General features: G+C 40.5%; 1 long non-coding RNA gene across 1 annotated transcript; it reads left to right on the plus strand.

Moving 5' to 3' along the window:
* Positions 1–544: 544 nt before the first annotated feature.
* LOC127508806 (uncharacterized) lies at positions 545–3,065 on the plus strand. Its single transcript, XR_007928941.1, has 3 exons — positions 545–2,596; positions 2,671–2,748; positions 3,000–3,065. It is a non-coding gene; the product is annotated as an uncharacterized LOC127508806 (long non-coding RNA).
* The last annotated feature ends 8,842 nt before the right edge of the window (positions 3,066–11,907 follow it).

The following is an 11,907-nucleotide window of genomic DNA, read 5'->3' on the forward strand; positions in this document are numbered from 1 at the left end:
CAGTTCATTCTGCAAGGTGTAAGTAAACTTTTGACTGCAACTGCATCACCTAAGATGAATTACCTCAGTCATCAGGACAACACTGTAGTAGAATCCTGGGAGAGGCTACTTCACATTTCCCACAAACACCAGGATTCCAGTGACCACACCATCTTCACTGACACTGGCCTTTAAACATGCAGAACATTTTTATAAACCTTTTTATTCCTACTTTACAGAGAATTAAACATAACTTAATCAATTACACAAATATAGATAAATAATCCAAGATCCAAGCAAATTGAGGGGTTGTTCACACAGAATGTGTTTTTGCTTTAAAAAATAAAGATATAATATCATTATATATAAATAATGATTTGATGGGGATTTTTAAGTGCACAGGTGAGAATTTATTACTTGCAAATAGAAAAGATTCAAAGCATTTAAAAGCTACAAGGATAGTTGATGGCAGTGTTTCAGCTTGTAGTGTGTGATCAGGGTGTGCTGGCTGAATTAATGGCTGAATTAATGGTGAAAATTGTAACATCACCTCATCAATACGGGTCTTTGATTCCACACAGCTTGCACTGTATCTCCAATAACAAATCTGTATTATTCCTGCAAAATGAATATATAACTCCAGATAAGCACAAAAATATATTACAAACAGTAATTTAACACCTCACTTTTCAAATGCAAAAAGAAAAATAGATTATATGCAGTATTTCTAGAGGGGGTGATATTGAACATTACTGGTGGTTATAATAACGATTAGATGGATTAAATGTATATAAATGTCTTTGAATGTTACAAGATCAGATCTTTGAATTTAGTTATGCAAATTTAACTTTAAGTCATTTAAAATGATTTAAAAAGTCAGAGTTCAATTAAAACACATTTTCAGCAGCCAAATTCTTTGAACACGCCCACACACGCGATCACATTCATATAAGAAATTATTATAATGCAATCATAAATAAATTACAGGAAACATGATTAATTCACCTCCCTATTACGATTAAACCAAATAAGTTACTCTTAATGGCAACAAGAACTGCTATGTTACGGTGAAAAAAATAAAAATAAAGAAAGCATATATCAAGATACTTACTTGCCTCTTTATTTGTAGTACATAACGTCTCATCTGTAGTCATCCAAACATGCGCTCCTTTATTTTCTTCTTCTTTGATCAGCAAAGTTGCCTCACGCATCGCGATTACAGAAAGATGGCTGAAAGTGCATTTTTCAAACTCTGGTGAAGTAGTGCGCCGTCATGATGTAGTATTTTGGCGCATGCGCATTAAACAAACAAACAAAAAAAAAAAGTTTATAGGCTATAATGCGTGCATGATTTAATTTAAGTTGAAGTTTTTCTAATTCATTGTTGTAGTTAGACTGTTTACAGAAGTTTACAGAACTTGACTCATTCACCTAACTAAAAGTCAATCATTTTTACAGTTTAGTCTGATTAAAATTAAATGTATTTTAACTGAATATGAATTCAAATTAATTTTGTTTAGATTTGTTAAACTTTTGCTTGCAATTAATGCAATTAAATGTTTAATCGACATAATGATATTAAAAGTATTATACACACTAGTTGAGTTTAGAGCAGGAGCTGGTGATAAAAATGTAAACAATAAGTTGTACTAGATTATACTGTATAAGCAAGTGTATTGAAATTCAAAAGAAAGGTGTTGTATGAGGTTTTGCCGACAGTTTGACTATACACTGGAGTTAGGTTTAGTAACAAGCACTTAGTATAAAGTTCAATTCAAACTCTGGCATAAAGTATAGGCAAAAACAAATAAATAAATAAATAGTATTTTTTCTAATCAAACTCTTTTCAGAACAATAATGTTAAAGAAGGAACGCATGAATGGAAACTTTAAAATACTGATTCTGCTCAGAGTGAATCGATTGAATTTTTTTAGTTTTTAAGCCCTGTTCCTAAGCGAAGAATATATTAAGGCCTTTAAAGGTTTAGTATGTAATTTTTTTTACTTTACTAAAGCATAAAACTACCATAATATTTGTGCAGAAATTTTAGAAACATGCTAAGTTCGAATACTTTTTTTTAAAAACAATGCCAGTTATTCTACTTTTAAATGTGCGTTCCGGGGCTGAATGTCTGTTTTTGTTTTGGACTGTGTGATCCCGATTCACTGCCGATTTACCCAATAGTATGTCGACACACCGGGTTGCCAGTTGGTGGAAAACACAGCGTATTGCAGCCAGGGAAGCCAGCAAACAAACTAGGTCAGAGATTGCAGAATCTACCTGACCGAAAAACCCTCTGCAATAAAAAAAAAAAACAAAAAAAACATGGCAAATGTATACATTAGTTGATCAACTTACAAAGTAAGGCTTGTCGTTTTCCATTGTCATTTGCTCTCATTCCTGTTGAGCTCCTCAATCTGGCAAACCATGTGAGAGTCGAGTCTGAGGAGGGGGTGGGGGAAACAACTCTCTCCAATATTTTGACTATGGACTGCAGTATCCATTTCAACCACTAGTAGCCAATATTACATACTGTACCTTTAAACAGTATTTGTTTTTTCTCTCCTCAGTTTGGATTATGGAGGAAATTTCAGAATAACACCAGGACTGCAGAAATGTAAGTCCTCACACACATGCAAACCTCTGCATTCTTAATGCCATAGATGTTCTGATCAGTCTTTCTGTGTTCAGATGCATGCAATCTCACACTGGATCCAAACACAGCACACACTTGTCTCTCGCTGTCTAACGGGAACAAAAAAACAACATGTGAGAAAGAGTGTTTATATTTCTTATTTCTTTTTTCCTTTGTTTTTAAAAACCTAAAATGTGTTTTTAGTCCTAATAAATTACAACAAATATGAATTAATTTGACTGAATCTGCTTAATTCCATTGTTTCAGCAGTGAAAATAACTTTTAAGCATCAGATCAGGAGAAAATGTCACTTTACTGTAACAGCTGAACAGTGTAACACTGGGTTACTGTTTTGTTCAATAAATTGTTTGCACATTCTGTCTAGATTATCTAACTGCTGTTAGTGAAAGATTACTGACACACATGAAGGACACAAAATTTATACCTGAAGGTAAAACACACACACACACACAGGTTTGTTTTGCTATTGTAACTGGTCTCTTTTTCCTCCTTGCGTTGTGTTTCAATAAAGCTCGTTCTTCAAATTATAGTGCCCCAATCAATTTATTTACTGAGAAAACAGAAGTAACAGAGTGAGTTCATGTAGGCCCATTCCAGCATATACAACGACTCGTGCTGGCGCGCTGGCCTTACACACACAAACTGATAAGTGCAATCGAGTTGAACAACTTCAAAATATACAACCCATGGTTCAAAATAATGTATTCTTACAAAATCAAAACATATACCTGAGAAAACAGAAGTAACAGAGTGAGTTCATGTAGGCCCATTCCAGCATATACAACGACTCGTGCTGGCGCTACAATAAAACACATTTTTCACACTCTTCAGCATCCAATACTTTTCTCAATATTAAATATATATGTTGTTGCCGCTAATATAATCACACATTTAATTAACAATTACAGAGCTTTCAATGACATGACTTACCGCTGGCCTTACACACACAAACTGATAAGTGCAATAGAGGGCGCACACAGTAAAAAGAACCAGCCAGCCAATAAGAAGCCCTGTTATCCCTTATTCTGTCCAATGATCTTCCAGTGTGATTATTTAACTTCTTATTATTTATATTCAGCAAGTGGAGACACACAATGTATATGTACAACTCTGTTACATTCTCCCCTTCTGAACTCCACTTGCAAATAAACAAAAATAAAATATTATGGCGTAATACAACATCCATAACTAATAGGTAACACTCAGGTACAAAGAACATCAGGATTCATAACAGATCTATCTATATATAAAGAAACAAGCAAAACAAAACAAACAAAAAAAAACCATAAAAAAAACAAACGTGGAATGCAATGTAAGTAATCATCCTTACAAAAAAAAATGCTGATGAATATTCCAGTCCATAGACTATTCTTACGAAGAATTAGAGAAAGGAGAGGTTAGCTACGCCCCTCTTAACTCATAGGTCAACATGCCTGTTACATGTTTATTACACTCAATCAACATACAGCATTCCTTGTAAACACATCTTGGTATACTGACCAAATACATTCACGAATCCAGTGTACAAAACAGAAAGAAAACAAACAAAAGAAAATGAGAAGAAAGAGAAAAAACAAAAAAACAAAATTAGGTCCACAATTAGATCCACATAGGTGCATTAACTCGGTTTTCTACTTTTTGTACTTGCATTGTTTCAATAAACCTCTCCACTGGTCTAATAATCCTTCCAGCTCTTGATCTAACTGTAGTCATCAAACCTCCAACATCATTTTGGTTAACAGATTGAACCGTCATCACCGTAGCTGCATCACTTTGACAATCAACATCTGATGATAGCCTATCCAATGCAGTCAAATTTGAATTTGTGTCCAGATCAGCTTTATGATCAATTGAATATTCAAGTCTAACAGAGTCTTCTAACCCATCCAATACAACTGAGTCAACATCCAACATCTCTGGCCCCTTTTCGGAACCTCTTGAACATTCAAGCTCTGAGACCCACGCTACAGTTCTCTCATCAGCTACAGGCTGAGGTAAGTGTTCCAAAGTTTGGGTTTCTTCACCCCTAACACACTCTTCCACACTCAATGGTCCCTCTGCAACATCATCGGGAAAAGGCAGAAAGTTTACAGGCATGATCAAATTACGATGAACAATCTTCACTTGGCCCGTGGAAGAATTCTCTATTTTGAAAGTATTGGTTTCCGCATTTTTGTCAACTACAATGTACAGACTGTTCTCCCAGCGGTCAGACAATTTTCGTTTCCCCCGCTCTCCCTTATTTGCTAACAGAACCCTGTCTCCAACATCTACTGGAGCACCTTTAAGCTTTCTGTTATAAAGAGCAGCGTGTCTTTTCAGTTGTTTTCCAGCAGTCATCCTTGCAATTGTCACCGCCTGTTTGAGGTCTTTTAGTAAATCCCTGACATACACATCATAGTCGACAACATCATTGTCTCGCAAGACTGACCCAAACAGCACATCAACAGGGAGTCTTGGAGTCCTGCCAAACATTAGTTGAAAAGGTGCATATCCAGTAGTTTCGTGGATTGTACAATTGTATGCAAATGTCAGTGATTTGAGCATTCGGGGCCACCTTTGCTTTGCTGCAGGGGGCAGCGCACGAATCATGTTTCCGAGAGTCCTATTAAATCTTTCCACCCCCCCATTGCCCATTGGGTGATACGGAGTGGTGTGTGACTTTTCCACACCTGCAACAGACAATAACTCGGAAATTAATGCACTTTCAAAATTTGCCCCTTGATCGGAGTGGATTCGTTTGGGGAAACCATATATACAAAAAAAGTTGTTCCATAACTGTTTGGCAACAGCTTTGGCTGACTGATTTGGGCAATGAAAAGCATGTGCCAACTTTGTAAAATGATCAGTGACAACAAGAACATCCACTGACTTATTCTTGCTGTCCTCTGCTGACCAAAAGTCAACACACACAAGCTCCAAGGGTTCAGATGTGACAATGTTTTCAAGAGGAGCTCTAGCCACTGGCTCAGGAGATTTACCATACACACACCTCTTGCAACATTTGACATAATCTCTCACATCCTTCTCAAGTTTATGCCAAAAAAAACGTTGTCTCACCAGATACAATGTCCTTTGCTGGCCCTGATGACCAGCATCATCATGAACCCCCCTCAACACAGTCCCCACCAACAGTTTTGGGACAACATACTGGAATGTCTTTTTCTTTGACACTACATCCTTCGAAACTCTGTAAAGTATCCCTGCTCTCATTACAAACTTATTCCAGGATCTGAGCAGCCTTACAACTTCCACTGGCTCCCGTTTACACTCACGACTAGACGGTTTCGTACCCCTCTCCACATAAGAAGTCACTCTAGCCAAGATGCCGTCACTCTGCTGCTTTTCTGATAAACTCCTCGTGGGACAGGCCCTTCAGTTTTGGTTGATCTGTGGGTACAATATGGTTAATCAATTGTGGTAACAAAAGGTCAAAATGTGGGGTAACCACATTAGACCTCTTCGCCTCCATGACTGCAGACACTTCCATCACAGACCAAGAACCAGATGGCCCACTAACAGGTGTTTGTGAATTTACTGCCAGCATACCATGAGTAGGCTCAATAACAGACTCAGTGTCAGGCTCAAAAGGGTGTGCAGACCATCTGAAAACTTCCTGCACTTGTTCCCCCTGGACTGCCGATGCTTCCTTCAACAGTGAGTTATAAGGTACCCTAGTAAGGCGATGCAAGGCACTCTGCTTCACGAAAGGCTCTCTGCTAAGGGCATCTGCAACAACATTCCTTGAACCAGCTATGTACCGAATATCAAACTGATATGGAGCCAACTTGGCAACCCACCTATGCTCGCAAGCATCCAGTTTCGGCTTTGTCAAAATATATGTCAGTGGGTTGTTATCGGTCCATACTGTGAAGGGCCGACCCCTCAACCAGTGACTAAATTTGTCACAAACAGCCCACTTCAATGCAAAAAATTCAAGCCGATGTGCTGGATATTTCGACTGGGCGAACGAAAGTGACTTACTGGCAAAGTAAACTGGCCTTGCAGTATCCCCATTCTCTGGCACTTGTGAAAGTACAGCACCCAGGCCACTACTGGAGGCATCCACTGAAACTAAAAATGGCCTGTTAAAATCCGGATGAGCCAACAAAACACAGTCAATTACGGCTTGCTTAAGACGACTAAATGCCTGCCTGCAATCATCAGTCCAATCCCCTGCAGAGAGCGATCTTTTCATCATGGCCTTCTTACCTTTTTTCCATTTCTGACCCTTAGGACCAGCAATCAACTGGAAAAGTGGCCTTGCAATTACTGAACACTGTTCTATAAATTGCTGGTAATATACAACCATCCCAAGAAAAGAACGTATCTTCTGTTGAGATGGGGCGCCAGTTTTCTCATCCATAAGGTCTGACTCAGTCATTTCAATAATTACCTTGATTTTATCAGGGTCTGAGGCCACACCCGCCTCGCTGACCACATGACCAAGGAACTTCACAGACCTTTGCATAAAATGACATTTCCGTGGAGCTAATTTCAAATTATGAGATTTCAGGCGCTCAAAGACCAACTCCAATCTCTTTAAACCCAACTCTTCATTCGGAGCAAAGACAAGCACATCGTCTAAATAGCAGAGAAGACTCAGGAAATTTTGATCTCCAAAAATTCCGAGCATCATTCTCATAAAAGTCGCCGGACTGTTACAAAGTCCCTGAGGAAGGCGGTTATACTCATATAACCCAAAAGGGGATGTGAAAGCAGTGAATTTGCGGTCTTCCTCATGTACTTCAACATTGTAGTAACCGGATGTCAGATCCATAGTGGAAAAAAAAACATTGCCACCCAGTGCAGCTAAAGCATCGGCTTGATGTGGCAGTGGATGAGCATCCTTTACAGTTCGAGCATTGAGCCACCTAAAATCTGTGCAAAGTCTTAAATCTCCATTTCTCTTCCAAACAATAACAAGAGGGGAAGCATACTCACTACTGGATCTCCTGATAATTTCCCTCTCCTCCATTTCATCCAAAGCCTGCCTGAGCTTATCATACTGATTAGGTGGAAGCCGTCTGTATGGAAGCCTAAAAGGATGCTCATCACTTAACCTTATTCGATGTACATAGCCCTCAGCCTTGCCACAATCAAGTCTGTGTCTAGAAAAGATACATTCGTACTTGGCAATTAGATCAACAAGTCTTTCTTTCCATTCTGAAGATAACTGACAGGAGCTTAAATCGATATCTGCAAGCCCCAGTTTCCTTAACCGGTCATGAAACTCGCAGTCTTTCTTGGGCACACTGATATCAGACAAACTGCCAGCACTTGAATTGTCAGGAAACTCTACATTGTTGGCATGTTGTCTGATTGAGCATGACAACCCTACATCTGTAACACACGCATCAGGGTCAAAATCTTCCAGTGCCAAACATGGATAAATGTCAGCCAACTTTGCATTACGTCTGAGAGTAACAGACACTGGCGAGGGGTTGATTACTTTAACAGGAACCCATCCATCGGCCCACAACCTTGCCACTGTACGACCAATTAGGACATTTCTGGGTCTTGAGCGGGCTCTGCATGGCTCTGCAATGATGGCACTGCCAGCTGACAAATTGTTTAAATTAGAAAGTTTTGCCCAGACTAAATGCTCCTGTAGAGGTTCAACTGAATTCTTCAGTTTAACTGTTCCAACCTTTTCTGGGACAACCGTTCCGTTCCATCTCTCAACATTAGCCAGTAACTGAATAAGTTTGCCATCTTCAGAATTTATATTCACATGGGATGTTATTTTTTCCATCACTTTTCCTTGCTTTTTCAACTCTTTGATCAGGTGTTTTATCACGTTACTGCCCACAATGAGTTCATCAACTTGGCCGACTACGATTAAGGTTGGAACCTGAACAGTACACCCATAAACAGTCATGTTTATGTCACACATACCGACTGGTTTTGTTTTTGACCCCCCACAGCCGACCAGTACTATGTCAGATGGAGTCACCGGACCATTCAAGGTTACGCCAGCATCCTGTAATTTCGACACAACCACAGGACTCAAAGTGCAAGCCATGGAACCACAATCAATCATACCTTTAACAGTCAATGTGTTCTCTATCAAGACATCAGTATAAAACAATCCCTCATGCATTGACAGTTTTTGTGTATTTTGCAATATCACAGTCACGTTTTGGTCAATTTCCTCACGCACAGTAGAGTATAATGATTCTAGATCGACATCAAATACTTGGGGAGCTTCACAAGGCCCAGCATCCCCCCCCACCACATGCGGGCCTTTTAGTTTCCCTGCTGACCAGGGGGGCATGCTGCCGGTGAGGCTCCAGCACGTCCATCAGCAGCAGCATTTGGGCACTCAAAACGTGTGTGATTTGGGGCATAGCATACAAAGCAGAGCCCATTTGCCCGACAGTGATATAAGGTGGAATGATTAAAGTCCCCACAAACCTTACAAGACCCCCGTCCATCCCCTCTATTTTTGGGTCTTGGTCGAAAAGGTTTTTCTGTAGGTTTTGACGGACCACTTGGAACCCTTTCCAAAACATTTTCCAATCGTGTAATCAAACGCTCCAAAGATTCAACGGAGCTGCAAGCAAAGGACTGCTGAACTGGAGGAGCATTACTTTTGGCTGCTGCAGCTTCATAATCGCTAACCTCATCGTGAACCAAAGGTAAGGTTTGCGTAACGGTTTCTTGTTTTTGAGCTAAGCATGACAACTGATTTCGGGCATGTTTGGTTTCTCTTTGAAATTCATCCAGCCTTTCTTGCACTTCAGCAGCTGTCCAGTGCTGCTGAGGTTTACATCTAAAAATCAGCTGCAAATGAGGGTCTGGGCAATGTCTAACAAACATGACTGTCACCTCCTGAGCTGGATTATCAAGTTTCTTCCCTTGTCTTTTCAAACAGTCCTCTGCTACATCCATTGCCCTATTTAACCTTATCCAATAGTCAAATGGGCTCTCCCCTTTTAGGGGCAAGGTAGCATAAAAATCAGCCAAGGGCATAGCAGAGTACACTGTGTCACCGAAATGTTGTTTCAGGATGTCAAAAATAGGTCCAGGACCATCACTCAAGTCAGTTTTTGCATAATTGCGTAGGGCTATTTTAACAACATCACGTGCCCGCCCCATTAATCGGCTCAGAACTTCTTCCGCCTGACATTCTTGGTTATACTCACGTTTACGCAAGTATACTGAAATCAATTCCACCCATTCATATATTGTGCATTTATCAGAACCATCCCCACGGTAGTATGCTGGCTCTTTAATATCAGATTGTAATACCAGCTTCAAATTTTGCATTTCAGAGGGCACACTGCTTCCAGCATGTCCCGCTCTCGACTCCAGACAAGATACGATGTTCTCACTGATGGATTGACCTATTTGTTTCACAACAGTGGCCAACATATCCATAGAAATACTGCCCTCTGTCGTTGCAGCCCTTAATTCATTCACTTCTGTCACATTAACCACAGGCTGATCAATTGGATGTGTTTACCCGCAATTTTTGTAATTTACCCGTGGCGTGGAAGTTAGTGGGTAGCCAGAAAACCCCCTACCCACAGAAAATGTTACATCAGTTTGATACACGCCTCTCCCTCTACCCAGACCTGGCGTGTTAAATTTCTCCATCTTTTCACACTCTACTGAACCCAAAATTAAACAACCCACTACAATAAACTAATGTTTCCAAAACAGTAAATATTTCAGATAATGTGCATATAAATCAAATTTTGAATAGTCAAGGTCCCAATCTATTAATTATACTCAGTTCTATGTTCATATATGCGTGTGCAGTAGTGTACGCAACCACCTTCACTTCCAAGCTCCGCTCTGCGTCGATGCTCTGAACTCTGCTCTGCGTCGATGGCTCAAGTTTTGCCTCGCGCTAGTCCTCCGACATCCGCCTCGCGCCAATCCACCGAAGTCCGTCGTGCACCGCTGCTCGGATGTCCGCCTCGCGTCGATCCACCGAAGTCCGTCGCGCACCGCCGCTCGGATGTCCGCCTCGCGTCGATCCACCGAAGTCCGTCGCGCACCGCCGCTCGGATGTCCGCCTCGCGTCGATCCACCGAAGTCCGTCGCGCACCGCCGCTCGGATGTCCGCCTCGCGTCGATCCACCGAAGTCCGTCGCGCACCGCCGCTCGGATGTCCGCCTCGCGTCGATCCACCGAAGTCCGTCGCGCACCGCCGCCCGGATGTCCGCCTCGCGCCAATGCAGAGTTCCTCCTAGCGTCACACGTCCGACACGGATGCTCAGAAGACCGATCACGGCACCAATGTAACTGGTCTCTTTTTCCTCCTTGCGTTGTGTTTCAATAAAGCTCGTTCTTCAAATTATAGTGCCCCAATCAATTTATTTACTGAGAAAACAGAAGTAACAGAGTGAGTTCATGTAGGCCCATTCCAGCATATACAACGACTCGTGCTGGCGCGCTGGCCTTACACACACAAACTGATAAGTGCAATCGAGTTGAACAACTTCAAAATATACAACCCATGGTTCAAAATAATGTATTCTTACAAAATCAAAACATATACCTGAGAAAACAGAAGTAACAGAGTGAGTTCATGTAGGCCCATTCCAGCATATACAACGACTCGTGCTGGCGCTACAATAAAACACATTTTTCACACTCTTCAGCATCCAATACTTTTCTCAATATTAAATATATATGTTGTTGCCGCTAATATAATCACACATTTAATTAACAATTACAGAGCTTTCAATGACATGACTTACCGCTGGCCTTACACACACAAACTGATAAGTGCAATAGAGGGCGCACACAGTAAAAAGAACCAGCCAGCCAATAAGAAGCCCTGTTATCCCTTATTCTGTCCAATGATCTTCCAGTGTGATTATTTAACTTCTTATTATTTATATTCAGCAAGTGGAGACACACAATGTATATGTACAACTCTGTTACACTATCTTAGTGGGAACATTCCATAGGCGTAATGCTTTTTAGACTGTACAATCTGTACATTCTCTCCCCCTACACTAAACCTACACATCACAGAAAACATTCTGCGTTTTTACATTTTTTATTAAAACATTAAGTATGTTTTTAAAGCTATTTTACATATGAGAACTCATGAAATGTCCTCATATATAATAATACCAGTGTAATACCCATGCCATTATACAAATTTGTGACCTCATAAATCACCAAAATGCATGCACACACGCACACACACACACACACACACACACACACACAGACACAGACATTGTGGCTACAGTCCTGTTGAACCTGTGACGCTTTACTCCACTAGAGGGAGTAAGTTTGTTTTTATA

The sequence above is a fragment of the Ctenopharyngodon idella genome, chromosome 1, assembly GCF_019924925.1.
Source record: "Ctenopharyngodon idella isolate HZGC_01 chromosome 1, HZGC01, whole genome shotgun sequence".
Lineage (NCBI taxonomy): Eukaryota > Metazoa > Chordata > Actinopteri > Cypriniformes > Xenocyprididae > Ctenopharyngodon > Ctenopharyngodon idella.